The 14,517-nt window shown below is 40.2% G+C and overlaps 1 protein-coding gene across 7 annotated transcripts in view; it reads right to left on the bottom strand.

Annotated features, from left to right (window-relative positions):
• MYO6 (myosin VI) overlaps positions 1-14,517 on the bottom strand; it is a 155,349-nt gene that overhangs the window by 123,563 nt on the left and 17,269 nt on the right. Inside the window, exon 2 of one of the 7 annotated variants that reach the window (XM_061623158.1) lies at positions 6,948-7,162. The exons of the other annotated variants lie outside the window; for them this stretch is intronic. The gene's annotated coding sequence lies outside the window, so the exon portion shown is untranslated. The remainder of the gene's footprint in view (positions 1-6,947; positions 7,163-14,517) is intronic. 7 annotated transcript variants of the gene reach the window in all.

Below are 14,517 nucleotides of genomic sequence, written 5' to 3'. Positions count from 1 at the left end.
TATCTCACACATGCACACATTTTGAGATTGCCCACTGTCAAACAAATGTAACAGTTTCAGAGAAATGCAAGGTCCAAAAGAAAAAAGCATTGCCTCTTGTAATTTTCTGTATGGTGTGCTTTAAAGAGATGAGTTTAACAAAAAAGTGACTGTGGTGGGACAACAAGAAGAAACTGAATATTTTCACAGCCCCGCTGTTTATGCAACTCACAGATCTGGGCAGCATGGTAAACAGACACGTCAATATGAGCTAAACCAGTATAATTGTTAAACATAATTATTAAAACAAAGGCAGGAGAACACTCACAATGGTGGAGTGCTTTGTAGGAGTTTCCTTGCAGATGTGACAGTGGCCTTTAGAGAGCAGCTTACAGGAAAGCAATTGCATCACCTTGACACCCATGCAATTAGGAATACTGCTTGTTAAATGACTTGGCACTTTTTAGTGAGTTTACATTTAGAATTATATTTAGAAACAGCAAATTAGGATTTGTGTGCACATACAAACCTATAGTTACCAGCAACTAACTTGCCTGTTTTTCCAGTTTAAAAAAACAAGCCAGACGCATAAGTGTGCTTGTATAGATTGTTAATTTCTAGAAAAGAAGACAATGGGGCCCGTACCTGTACTGAAATAACACCTTTGGAACCAGAAGCTCTACACTGTAATCTCCACTGTGCACTGAAATGATTTGCCAGTGAGGGAAATGTGCTCTTCATCCACTCAGAGGCACTTTCATCTGTTTTATTTCGCACAAGCGAGGGAAGACCTTATTGGCAGCACTATGCCCTATGGACTATCATTTGGCAGTGACTCAGAAATGGGCCTTTTCTGCCCCTGCACTTTGGAATGCTCTTCCTGCTGCCACACAGGATGCTTCTTGGATTATTTGTTTTAGATGTCTTTTTTCAAGACCTAGTTACTTGCCAAGGTTTTCCTTGACCACTGCACTTGGTGACTGAAGCTAGATCTTGTATCTGGTCATTCTGACTTGTACTTTATCTGTTATTATAATGATATTGGGATTAATGCGTTTATATTTTTTATATATAATGAGTTTTGTATGTAACTTAAAAGAGATTTTTCTTAAATATTAACCTGGATATAAATGTTCTTAAATTAATGCATATTCAAGGAAATAGAGCTGGATATTTTTTACAGCGAAGAAGAGAAAAAAGGGGAGGGGTACATTACAAGAGTTTTCCAAATATATAGAAGAATATCAAACGTTTCCAGCTGACACATGGAGCAACTATACGTTTCCTACATGTGGCAGTCATTACATGACTCAAGCCATGTCGGGGACACATTCCATTCAACATCATACAACAGGGATAGGGAACCTTTTAAGGGTTGCATTCCCTTCACTTTTAAATTATTTTTATGGTAATAGTATACAACCCCTCCCGCTATGAGTATCAATTTACAGCAATAAGTAAGTAAGTAAAACATTTACATGCATTCCCTTCTGAGGGCCACATATCAACAGTGGGCGGGGCTAAAGGCAAGCAAGCAGAGCAAACAAACATACATTTTACCTCTGTACCATAGGCTGGTTTCTGCACACCCCTCTGTATCCCCTATCCAAACAAGCAAGAGGCATTATCAGAGTTCAAGGACACATTCCAGCCAGGTAAAAACATTCAGGGTGCGAAGCAGGCCAGTGAGGGGTGTGGCCTGGCAAAATTCCAAGCACCAAGTAGAGAGGCCTGAAGGGGCACATTCAGCCCACAAGCCCGAAGTTCCTCACCCCGTCACACAACTATTCTACACACACAAAAACCCCTGTCGCCACATGGTTGATGAGTCAGTTATGGCAGACAGAGGCCAACGAATATATAGCCGGGGGGGGGGGAGCACCTGTAATTCTGGTCAAGCACCATCCTTTTGGCAGGCTTTTACACATTTTAGTTGGGCTGGGGAGCCCACCATTATTGGCGCCCCCATGGACTTTGCCCCTCCCAACTCCTCTTACACACCCAAAAGGCTTGGGACTCTGAAGTCATAATAATCCCTTACTACTTCTCAGCACCTCCAAAGCCCAGTGTGAGGTGAGAAAATGAACCCTCCCTTGCCCCAGATATTATGTGCACATGCAGCGAATGAGGAGGAGAAGCAAGGACTGTTTCTTCCATCCAACACAAAATAAAGACCCCTCGTGCCTCTCAGTTCTCTGTAGTGCACGAAGAGCCTACAGATAAGAAGGGGGGTTCATTTTATGTGGTCAACCAAGAGCAGGTGGTCATCTGAAAGATCTCTGGTAACCACTAGTCATCTGGTGTTCTACATTTGCAAACCCTTGTCAGGTTGGTGGCCAAGGGATAGTTGTTTATTCAAAATGTACATTTAAATATTTCTAGAATATTGGAAAGAAGGCTGCTTTAAAAATAAGCATGGTGCATAGTTATTTATAATTATTCCATGGCTATCCTTTATCAGGACAACCTAATTAATTGTTGTTTTTATGCTTTCCCTTGGGAGAAAAATAGTGGCTCTAGAACCTTTCTTCAAAATATCATTACATCAACTGCTGTCAGTCACTGCAGCATCTCTGTGTTTTGTTATTTGCTACATTTAAACCTATTATCTGGTTACTCAATCCAGGAGGAGGATAAAGTTAAAATAATTCTCAAACATACTTCAAACAAACTTAAATGGCTTATACTTGTTTTAAGTGGGAACCTTCTGTAAACACAACAACACATTCATAATCCCCCTGATTACATCTCAGAAATGTTATTTTTTATTCAAAAAATCTCAAATGTAAGAATAATTTATATGCCTCCTCTGATACATAGCTTCCCATCCATTTCAGCTTCCCAGAAGTAGTCAATGTGATGTCCTCCAGATGCTTTGAACTACAATCTCCCTCAACCCTAGCCAGCAATGGGCAAAAAAAGGAACTTTAATCCATAATTTCTGGAGGGCACCATGTTGGTAATCTGGAGGGCCCAAGACTCCCCAGCCCTGGCCCAGAGGGCAGCTCACAAGTCATTTCATTACACAAATGTTTAAGCACTGGTCTACAAGTAAATCTCTCTTACAGAGATTGTATAGTCAGTGTAGTGAAGTGGTTAGAGCAGTGGTTCCCAACCTGGGGGCCGTGACCCCCAGGGGGGCCACGAAGTAATCAGAGGGGGCCACGAATAGTAAAGAAATGAATTTTTTTTTAGTCTTCATTCCCTGGACACTTTCTGCTTCCCACTGAGGCTGCAGATGACACCTCCCCCTTGCCCCAAACAAGAGGGGAGGATTTTTGCTGAAGTGCCAGAGTGTCTTTCAGGCACCCCAAGGGCAGGCATCTGCCTATAGAACACATGGAAGATGCCAAAGGAGGCTGAGGGTGGAGCTACCAGAAAGAGGGGAATACTATCACTGACTCCCATCTCCTTGCACTGCTGCTACTGACGACACCCTTACTCAGAATGAGAGAAGAGGGCTTTTTTTGTGAAGCAAAAAGAAGCAAGGCTGCAAGGAAAGGCTGCTTTTCCCCTTCCTTCCTGGCACCCAGCCTGCCTCGCTGGGGGGAGGGGGTCACAAAAAGTTTTAAGCTTATAAAGGGCCCCCCATACTCATAAAGGTTGGGAACCACTGGGTTAGAGGATTAGACTATGACCTGGGAGACCAAGATTCAAATCCCCACTCAGCCATGAAGCTCACTGGGTGACCTTGGGCCAGTCACTGTCTCTCAGCCTAACCTAACTCACAGGGTTGTTGTGAGGATCAAATGGAGAGAGGAAGAAGCATATTGACCTCCTTGGAGGAAAGACAGGAAATAAATGCATTATTAGATAAATAAAATAGCGAGGGCAACTCATGGGCTGGATGGCAACCCTATCAAATTTTAGATCCAACAATTGCATCCAGAAGGGGGGGAAATGTTGAAGTTTTAAGAAGCAGATGTTCCACCCTTTTACATCTCCTGATTGAATCTGGCATGTATTGCTCCAAATATGTCACAGTGTGTGTGTTCCCTAACTGTGAAATTAACGCTAGATGGTACCAATCCTATTGGGCAGTTTGACCACTTCTGAGAGGACCAACGCAGCAAAACATACTTCCAATTTCTCCAGAGAACAGATTAACTCTTAAAAATACAGAAGTTATCCATCCCTGATATACAGTAATACCTCAGTTATTGAATCCACCAGGAACTGAAGTCTTTTTAACTAAGGCTTTTTTAAAAAAGGTGAAACTGAGCAGCTTTGTTTTGCTATGGATAAATGTACAAGCCTGTGCCTTTGCTTTAAGGTGAAACTGACCAGCCTGTGTCTTTGCTTTGCTATGGATAAACTTTCAAGCCTGTGCCTTTGCTTTAAGGTGAAACTGATTAGCATGTATCTTTGCTATCAATAAACTGATAACTCTGTGCCTTTGCTTTGCCAGAGTGAAACTGACAAGCCTATGTGTTTGCTTTGCATTAAAGAGATCTCTTGCTTTCTCCCAGGACTGGGGAAGGAAGGATCCAATACGATTTGGAGGGGGAGGGTGCTAGGTAGGCACCCTTTAAAGCCCCTGTTGAAGCTGCCCCCACCATCTATGAGCAGGTGTAGGAACCTATCCCTATTCTTTCCATGTTATTCCTACCTCTAGTACTGAAGTTTCTGTTAAAAAAGTAATGTCCAGGAATGCATCTACTTGTTAACTATTACCAGAGCTTAGAAAAGTTACTTTTTTAAACTACAACTCCCATCAGCCCCAGCCAGCATGGCCACTGGATTGGGCTGATGGGAGTTGTAGTTCAAAAAAGTTACTTTTCCAAGCTCTGACTATTACTGTATTAAGATCCATAAAAGCAGGGCGTCCAAGGGCTTATCCACATGGTAGCATAACTTCATGCTAAAGACACCATTTTTATCTCCATTTTTATCTCCGTCTTTACCTCCGACAGAAACCGTCCACAGTAAGGGCTCAATGTCAGCTGCAAACACGGTGTTTTCTAGTCACACTTGAGAGGAAGCATCAATCATGTAGTTTCCTAAAGACCACACCCTCTAATTTAACATTTCCACTTCTTCTGGTTACCTGGCATCCAAGCATGCTCAGTTTGTTCTACCAGTAAGTTTCATTTAAAAACAACAACCTAAAAGTGTGATTATTTGTATTTTCACTGGTACAATACAGCTGAAATACAAATCTTTCTTTGAGCAGTGTTATGCTTTTGTGCAGAAGTTAGGGGGAAAAGAAAAATAAGGCACCGTTTGCAGCAACGTAAAAAAGGCTTGCAGAACGGGAGACAGCAGCAGAAGTTGCTCTTCAGCCCACAGGAAATGAAATGAATGAAGGGAGGAGGAGGGAGTGGGAGTGTAGAGGGGACCAATTGACACACCCACCTAAAAGCATCAGAGCAAAGTGTCTGCAAGCCCTAGAGATACGGAGTGAAGATGTTTTTTCCTTTCCTTTTTAGAGGATTGGGTTAGTACAGATTTATAGGGGGGAAACTGTGTGATAGCTTCTGTTTGCCAGTAACGCCATGTGAACCATGTGAATTGAAAGGGAATGTGAGTGCACCAGACACACAGTAAAGCCCTGTGCAGATGAGCCCCAAGACTCACAAATCTTATACATATACGACAGATTCACAGATGGGAGACGGAATCAGGCCCTACACTTGCTACAAACTTTCTATGAACTTTCGCGCTGTTACTTTATTATATATAATCTTGATCTTCCATGTGTGGATGTTGTTTGAAATGCTTGCTAAGCTTCTACAGAACCAACACATTTAGAGGCAGGTAGAGGGTTGCAATTTCAGAATTCAGGGATCAGCAGATAAACCACTACCAAAGCCAAAATTGATATCCACATTCAGACTTTCAGTCTTCTTACATTTGCTGACCAAAACTCTCTTTACTATCACTCTGAGAATACATAGCAATTCCCTACATGACATTCTAGGAAAGTTAGTTACATCCTGCAATAGTTACAAGGATATTAAGGAACATGATAAGGAACAGAATGCTTCTATGTTGATCAATTCAGACAGCATAGTCCAACATATACTAGAAGACCAAAACAAAGCTATTAATGTGAATAAGCAATCATTACTAGGTGATTGTATTGACACCATAATAATGGCCCTGGAGTTCCACCCGCTCTTCATTGTGACTCACATTACCTCTAAATGACCACACCCTCTATTTAATGTGAAAGCAGATCAAAAGGTAATGAGACAACTATTTTTAAGTCATGAAGTTATTAGAGTAGTCATTTTAAAACTATTCTTTTGAGGCTTAATGGAGGTCACTATCAGCAACAGGAGGCAAGCTTCTCTGGCATACAGCTTGTCTACCACTATCTATCTGCCTCTGCATTGTGGGGCCTACAACGTGTAGTTACCAAAAAGCATTGATTGTGTTCTAGGATGCATGAGATGGCCCAACAAGCATGAGCAATGCTCCAAGAGAGCTAGTAGCATACCTTGGAACACTCAACAACATGCCAGGTTTATAGAGCTGCTAAACTGACATAGTAGAGGTACCCTGAAGGAAATCACTTTATTATCTGAACAGTCCATACAGCTTGGAACCCAGCTTTTATTTATATTCTATTATTAAACTTCTATTCCGCCCCTCTTACAAAAGGAGCCCACAGCAGCAAACAAAAAAAGGCAAAATAATACTTCAAAAAAAATTGTTACAGATACTCACTTAGTAAAACAAATTGTAGATCACTTTCAACCACAGTTTCATTTTCTTCATTAGAGTGCTACAGAGTGTTCTTGATCATTCTAGTTTCAAAATCATTAACAGATGTTATTAAACTCCCCTTATAATTGGCATGTTCAGGAAGCATACTACTTACCTGAAAGTAACTTCATGAGTCATGGAGTTGAAGATTAATCAGTGCATCAATCACTCTGTCTGCTTCACATAAAACAAACAGGGTAGATTTCACATGTAGGTTTCCTCAAGAACAGGATTTAGTAATGAAATCTACTACCTACCTACAAAGGAAGCTCTAGCATAATTTGCATTGTAATTCTCCTCCAATATTCTTGATCAGCCTTCATCACCAGCTACTCTCCAGATGTTGCCACACTCCAATTGGCATCAGCCTCAGCCAGCATGGTCATTGGTCAAGTATGATGGGAGTTGGGAACCCAACGACAACTGGAGGGCACCCAGTTAGGGGAGTCTGCTCTTGAGCTTTATGACTTTCCTTCATTAACAGAAAAGTGAATTCATTTTTACATTCAAACAATGTTTCACCCCATTTATGTTCATCTGGGGCAGACAAGCAAAGGCAAACTCAGAGATCATTAACAAGCAAAAATCATATGATGGCTTGAACTCCCACCACCATATTTTTTTTACTCATCTAGGTCAAAGATAGAGCTACAAGTGATGGCTGCTAACTAAATAATAACCAAAAACCTGGAAAAAATAGTAGCTTGTTCTTCTGAATATATACCTGCCAATTTAGGATAACACTTCATGTATCTGCTGAACTGAACTCTATTCATAAAAGCTTATGGCATAGTAAATTTGTTAGTTAAGATACCAAAAGACCTTTTGCTGTCCTTGCAAGCACCCGGAAATGCATTAATTTCATAATTCTAGCCCTCCTATATCTCAAAACAAATAGCACACTGCAAAAGGCAAACGATTGCAAGAAACAAAGGTTTTAGGTTACCATCCAGTAACAAAAAATACTATTTACTTGTAAATCAATAAGTTTTAATTGTTATAGTAACCAATTAGTGTGCAATTTTCTTCAAGAGAAATATGAAATTCAAGATGGACAGCTTGTTTTAAATCTGAGATTAAATATACTTTTTGTCTTCAATACTTTATATAAATCCATCCCAACTTTGAAACCACATACAAAAAAGTGCTTTTACAGCTGAACCCTAGAACATCAGTTAAAAAACACGTCAGTTATTTCTTCACTGATTTCCACTTTGAAAAACACTCACAACTAAGTGAGTGCCGCCACAGGCTCCTTCTGGAAGGAACGGTGGCATATAAATTTTAATAAATAAATTAAATAAATAAGTAAGTGCCAAACTGCTTTTGAACACAAATTCAAAGAACAATTTAGGCATTCAGAAGCAGAAGCTCTCTTAAAATGTAGATCTTTGGGGGAGGAGAGAGAATTGAGGGTATAAACTAGAAGTGTATATGTAACCCTCTGGATCAATCCAATCACTGTATATTAGCTATCAAACACTCAGAATGGAAAACACTGTGTCAACACACCATCACAAGCTACAATGGCATTGAAGACACCATTGCCACAAATATATTCAACGTAACTGGGGTGCCGAGTGGCCATTTTGTAGAAAACATAATACTGTACTGTTATTAAAAAAAATTATATTGTTAATTCAGGTACGAGTAGCGCTGTGACTAATGATGCAGCTGGGTCAAGGCCGAAAGGAAGCCCAGAGGCTGATGCGCACAGATGCGAAAGGAGAGTCTGGAGTTGTACGACGTACACAATAGGAACAAGGAATGTGAGAAGCATGAACCAGAGAAAGTTAGAAATTGTCAAGCAAGAAATGGAACGCATCAACATTGCAATACTTGGCATAACTGAATTAAAATAGACAGGAATGGGACATTTTCAATCGGGCAACTACAAAATATTTTATGAGAAATTAAGAAAAAACAAGTTTGCTTTAATAGTGAGAAGTGATGTAGCAAAAGCAATTTGGGAACTACAATGCAAGGTCTGAGTGACTGATATCAATGAGATTAAACGGGAAACCTATTAACACAATCATCATCCAAGTCTACGCTCCAATGTCAAATGCAGAAGAAGAGGAATTTGAGAGATTTTATGCAGAGGTACAGGAGGAAATTGATCACACAACAAAACAAGATACGATGATAATCATGGGGGACTGGAATGCAAAAGTAGGGAACAGAGAAGAACTAGGAATTGTGGGGAAATGGGGCTTAGGTGACAGAAATGAAGCAGGAGAAAGACATATTGAATTCTGTGAAGCCAATAATTTGTTTCTTGCCAACACATTTTTGAGCAACCGAAAAGACGACTTTACACCAAAGATGACATCACCAAATGCTCAATATAGGAATCAAATTGATTATATAATTGGTAGCAGAAGATGAAGAAGATCCATACTTTCTGTGAAAACAAGACCAGGAGCAGACTGTGGTACAGATCATGAACTGGTCATATTGTAAAACACAATTGCTAGTCCAGAGTGTGGGGGAGCACCATCTTGTCCTTCACTTCAGGCAGCAAAATATCTTGGGTGGGCCCTGTTCCATAATGATAAGCCAGAACATACCTTGATGACCTAAGACAAATGCCAAAGCCCCACTGAATAAGAATGCCTAGAGTGATAAAGCTTTGGGCGAGGAGATCCAAGGATAATTCCAGTATGAAAAACAGAGTAAGAGGAGGGAAAATAGGAGTACATGCCTAAGCCTATTTCATATTTAGGAAAAGGTGAGGTTCCATAGATCAGAACCAATACCTGGGCAGAACATTCTTGTTGGCCTTTTAAATTTAGCCATTCTGGATATTATTATCTTATTATCTTATACCTTTGACTTATTAAAATTGAAGCAGTAAGATAAGTATATCAGAATATCCATCTGCCCCAGAAAACATGTGTTTTGTATGTTCTGAAGGGTAATAACTTCAAAGGTATTAGTTAAGGCAAGAACAACCTTTTCAGAGATTTAACCACTTATTGTTGCCTCTGGGAACTCTTAATTAAATGATGTCAAGTCCTATTTCCCCCTCTAGGATGCACACCATAACGTGGTAAGGGGTTTGAGAGTGTTGAAGAAGCTGAGAGTAATGCCGTCAGGAGTCTAGACCAAGAGGCTAGACTCCTAGCAGGGGCACACAAAGCGGAATGGTCAAAGCTGAGACACCAGACAAAGATGCATCCAAACTCAGAGGAAGGCAGTGGTAAACCACCTCTGAATAGCTCTTACCACGAAAACCCTATGAACAAACTATCCAAAATGCTACATGAGATACTGCTGGAAGATGAGACCCCCAGGTCAGAAGGCACTCCCTGAGCTACTGGGGAAGAACAAAGGACAAGTACGAGTAGCGCTGTGACTAATGACGCAGCTGGGTCAAAGCCGAAAGGAAGCCCAGAGGCTGATGAGCACAGATGCGAAAGGAGAGTCTGGAGTTGTATGATGCACACAATAAGGACACGGAATGTGAGAAGCATGAACCAGGGAAAGTTAGAAATTGTCAAGCAAGAAATGGAATGTATCAACATTACAATACTTGGCGTGACTGAATTAAAATGGACGGGAATGGGAGATTTTCAATCGGGCAACTACAAAATATTTTATGCAGGAAATGAGAAATTAAGAAGAAAAGGGGTTGCTTTAATAGTGCAAAGTGATGTAGCAAAAGCAAGGAGCTACAACGCAAGGTCTGGGCAAGTGATATCAATGAGATTAAATGGGAAACCTATCAACATAACCATCATCCAAGTCTATGCTCCAATGGCAAACGCAGAAGAATCGGAATTGGAAAGATTTTACGCAGAAGTACAGGAAGAAATTGATCACACACCAAAACAAGATGTAGGAATCAAATTGATTATATAATTGGTAGCAGAAGATGGAGAAGTTCCATACTTTCTGCGAAAACAAGACCAGGAGCAGACTGCGGTACAGATCATGAACTGGTCATATCGAAAATCAGAGTAAAGCTAAAGAACAACAACAAAGCAATCATAATGCCAAAATACAATTTAAATAACATCCCAAAAGAATATCAAGATCAAATAAGGAACAGATTTGAGGCATTAAACTTAGTTGAGAGAAAACCAGAAGAACTATCGAGTGAAATCAGAAACATTATCAGGGAAGCATGCAAAAAGACAGTACCTCTAATTAAAAAGAGAGAAATACTTCAATGGATGACTGAAGAAACTCTTAAAATAGTTAAAGAAAGAAGGAAAGCAAAAGCAAAAGGAGATAGAACATGGTCAGAACCCTAAATGCAACAATACAGTGACTAGTACATAGGGACAAAGAGAACTATTACAATCATTATTGTATAGAAATAGGAGAGGACAACTAAAAAGGTAGAACAAGAGTCCTATTCCAAAAGATTAAAGAAATTAAAGGGAAATTTATACCAAAGGTAGGGATGTTGAATGATCAACAAGGGAACACACTGACTGACCGAGATGAAATAAAAGGAAGATGGAAGCAATACACTGAAGAACTCTATAAAAGAGACGCCAGGATGACAGCTTCATTCACAGAGGAAGTGAAGAACCAGAAATCTTAGAATGTGAGGTGAAAGCTACTCTTAAAATACTTGGAAGAAACAAGTCACCAGAAACAGATGGCATACCAATAGAGTTGCTACAAGCAACTGAGCTTGAATCTGTCCAAATTTTGACAAAAATCTGTCAACAAATATGGAAAAGAAAACAACGGCTCACAGACTGGAGCATTCAATATATATCCCAATTCCAAAAAAAGAGGAATACAATTATCAAACTATTGCCTTAATATCTCATGCAAGTAAAGTAATGCTCAAGATTCTATAACAAAGGCTCTTACCATATATGGAGCAAGAAATGCCAGATGTCCAAGCTGGATTTAGAAAGGGAAGAGGCAACAGAGAACATATTGCAAACATACGTTGGATAATGGAACGGACCAAGGAATTTCAGAAGAAAATCACCCTGTGCTTTATAGATTACAGCAAAGCCTTTGACTGTGTAGATCGTGGGAAACTATGGAATGCATTAAAAGAAATGGGGGTGCCACAGCAACTGATTGTCCTGATCCGCAACTGTGATGTCCCTGTATATATATAATACTGTAAATATGGTAAGTGCAGGTTTATTAGAGTATATGTGGTAAGTAAACTGAGTGAGAGGGGGGAGTATATGGGTTGGAATGTTGATGAGTGTTGTATGATGATTGGCTGAGCGTTTGAGTGTCTGAATGTATAAATGAGAGGATGACAGTTGAGAGGTGGTTGGTTCGGAGGGTTCTGGAGGGTTGTTTGGTTTTGGAAAGGGTTGTTGGGTGGACTGGATTGGCAGGTAGTGAGGCAGGATACTGATGACTAAGAAACATAAAGAGTAACGCATCTTATGAAACCACACACTTGTTGATTAAACCTTTAAGTAATCTTGTTATTCCCTGTGTATATAAATAAATATTTCTTGGCTGGGTTTCCACAGACCAGAAAGGTGGGCAGGGCATATACCAAGGTTGGGAAACAGTATCGATGGTGGCAGCGGTGAAGAGATAGTGTTAACATTATCAGGTATCCAGAGCAACCCAGGGCTGTAATCTTTATAGGCACAAAGATACAGAGGGGTTGAGGCCTGTAAGTGCACCCAGACACAACGTAGCAATAAGCCAGGAGTAGACGAAGGCACAGTCTGAAGGCAATATTGTTTACAGGGAGTGTCTGGTGGTGCTGCCTAGCAGTGGGATCATGAGAAATCTTTGCTAGAGCTGGTGAGAGAACCGTTAAGAGACCAGGACCCTGAGGTGGAACCGTGACAAGCGGTGACGACACAGGTGGGATCCTGACAGCAGCCTTTATCTGGACAAGAGGCTACTGTACGAACAGAATGTGGAGAAACCAATTGGTTCCCAATTGGAAAGGGTGTGAGACGGGGTGCATTTTATCACCCTGTTTGTTTAATCTATATGCAGAACGTATCATACGGAAAGCCGGATTGGAGGAAGATGAAGGAGGTGTGAAAATTGGAGGGAGAAAGCAATAATTTAAGATATGCAGACAATACCATACTACTAGCAGAAATAGAAAAGGTCCTCAAATGCAAAGATGTATCACTGAACACTAAAGTCAGGATCATACAGACCATGGTATTCCCAGTCTCTATGTATGGATCTGAAAGTTGGACAGTGAAAAAAGCGGGTAAGAGAAAAATCAACTCATTTGAAATGTGGTGTTGGAGGAGAGCTCTGCGGATACCATGGACTGCAAAAAAGACAAATAATTGGGTCATAGAATAAATTAAACCAGAACTATCATTAGACGCTGAAATGATGAAACTGAGGTTATCATACTTTGGACATATAATGAGAAGCCATGATTCACTAGAAAATACAATAATGCTGGGGGGAAAAGGGAGTAGAAAAAAGGGAAGACCAAACAAGAGATGGATTGATTCCATAAAGGAAGCCACAGACATCAACTTACAGGATCTGAACAGGGTGGTTCAAAACAGATGCTCTTGGAGGTCACTGATTCATAGGGTCACCATAAGTCATAATTGACTTGAAGGCACAAAACAACAACAAACAAAAAGATCACATGACTATACAACCATGTGAATAACCAAAAGGCTATTCTTATTTTACACATTTGACCGGAATCACACAGTCACAAGACAATCTGTGTTAAGTTTGTCATTCAACAAATGCTTTTTTAAAAATTACATGAGCATTCTCTCACTGCTGCCTTTATCGATGTATAACAGACCATTCTCTCGTAGGCAGTACACAAATAAGAACATTTACATGACAACATATTAAAACAATGTTTTAAAAATAATGGCCAAGACCCAAACAGCTACATTAGGTGTGCCCATGGATTTGGGCATGCCCAGTGCGATTTTTAGTATTTCCCCCTCTCCTTTGAACGGCAGATCCCCACACAATATCACAAATGGATTTTAAAAGTGCTTTGCCATGCGGGGTAAGGCAGCTGTTCATGAAACACATGTCCAAGGTCTCATGGCTGTGTGGAAGTAGCTGTCCAGGATGCAAAGCACCACACAATATATCTTTTATACAGCTTACTGAGCAAATTGACTTACTCCTCTTTGCATCAGTTTTCCAATGATACCTAGAACAACCTTCCCCAACCTGCTGCCTTCCCAGTGTTTCAGATTACAACTCCCATGATCCTCAGTCATCAGCCATGCTGGCTGGGACAGATGGGAATTGTAGTTCAAACATCTGGAGGACACTAGGTTGGGGAAAGCTGATTTAAGAAGGGTTGATAAGCTCTTCAAATGAATATCAATAAACATTCTGATATACAATATATTTGGTAATTATATCATATACAACCTTTTGAGAAAATAGTGGGGCTTACATATTTAGCAGCAAAGAATACTGAAAGCGTAAAGTGAGTTCTCTCACTGTAAAATTCAATGTGTGTGTTTTTTATGAACATGTCATATTTTGTCCGTCATGCTTAGATTAGTCTTTCATGCAAAGAGCTCAGTCCCTTCGTCTGCAATATGGGGGACAAAAATACTGATCTACGTCATAAGGTACTTGTAAGAATTAGAACTGTATAATGCAGGTAAGATCTCTGAACACTTTAAAATGCTATGAAAAAGATAAGATATTGGACAATATTCAACTAAATTATACTCAGTAGATTCACTCAAATTGGTGGACTAATGTTCATTGATTTTAATGGGTCTATTCCGAGTATGACTAAATGTTGGATCATTCATTCATTGGCGATCACTCGTGGCCGAGTAGGATTGTCTTCCAAAATAAGGTCTTTAACAGCAGGTCCGTAAGTGACTGTGGAGGCTAATTCTAGATCCA

Source organism: Rhineura floridana, chromosome 4, assembly GCF_030035675.1.
Source record: "Rhineura floridana isolate rRhiFlo1 chromosome 4, rRhiFlo1.hap2, whole genome shotgun sequence".
Taxonomy (NCBI): Eukaryota; Metazoa; Chordata; class Lepidosauria; order Squamata; family Rhineuridae; genus Rhineura; species Rhineura floridana.
The sequence above is the reverse complement of the archived record's forward strand: the minus strand, read 5'-3'. Positions and strand labels throughout refer to the sequence as shown.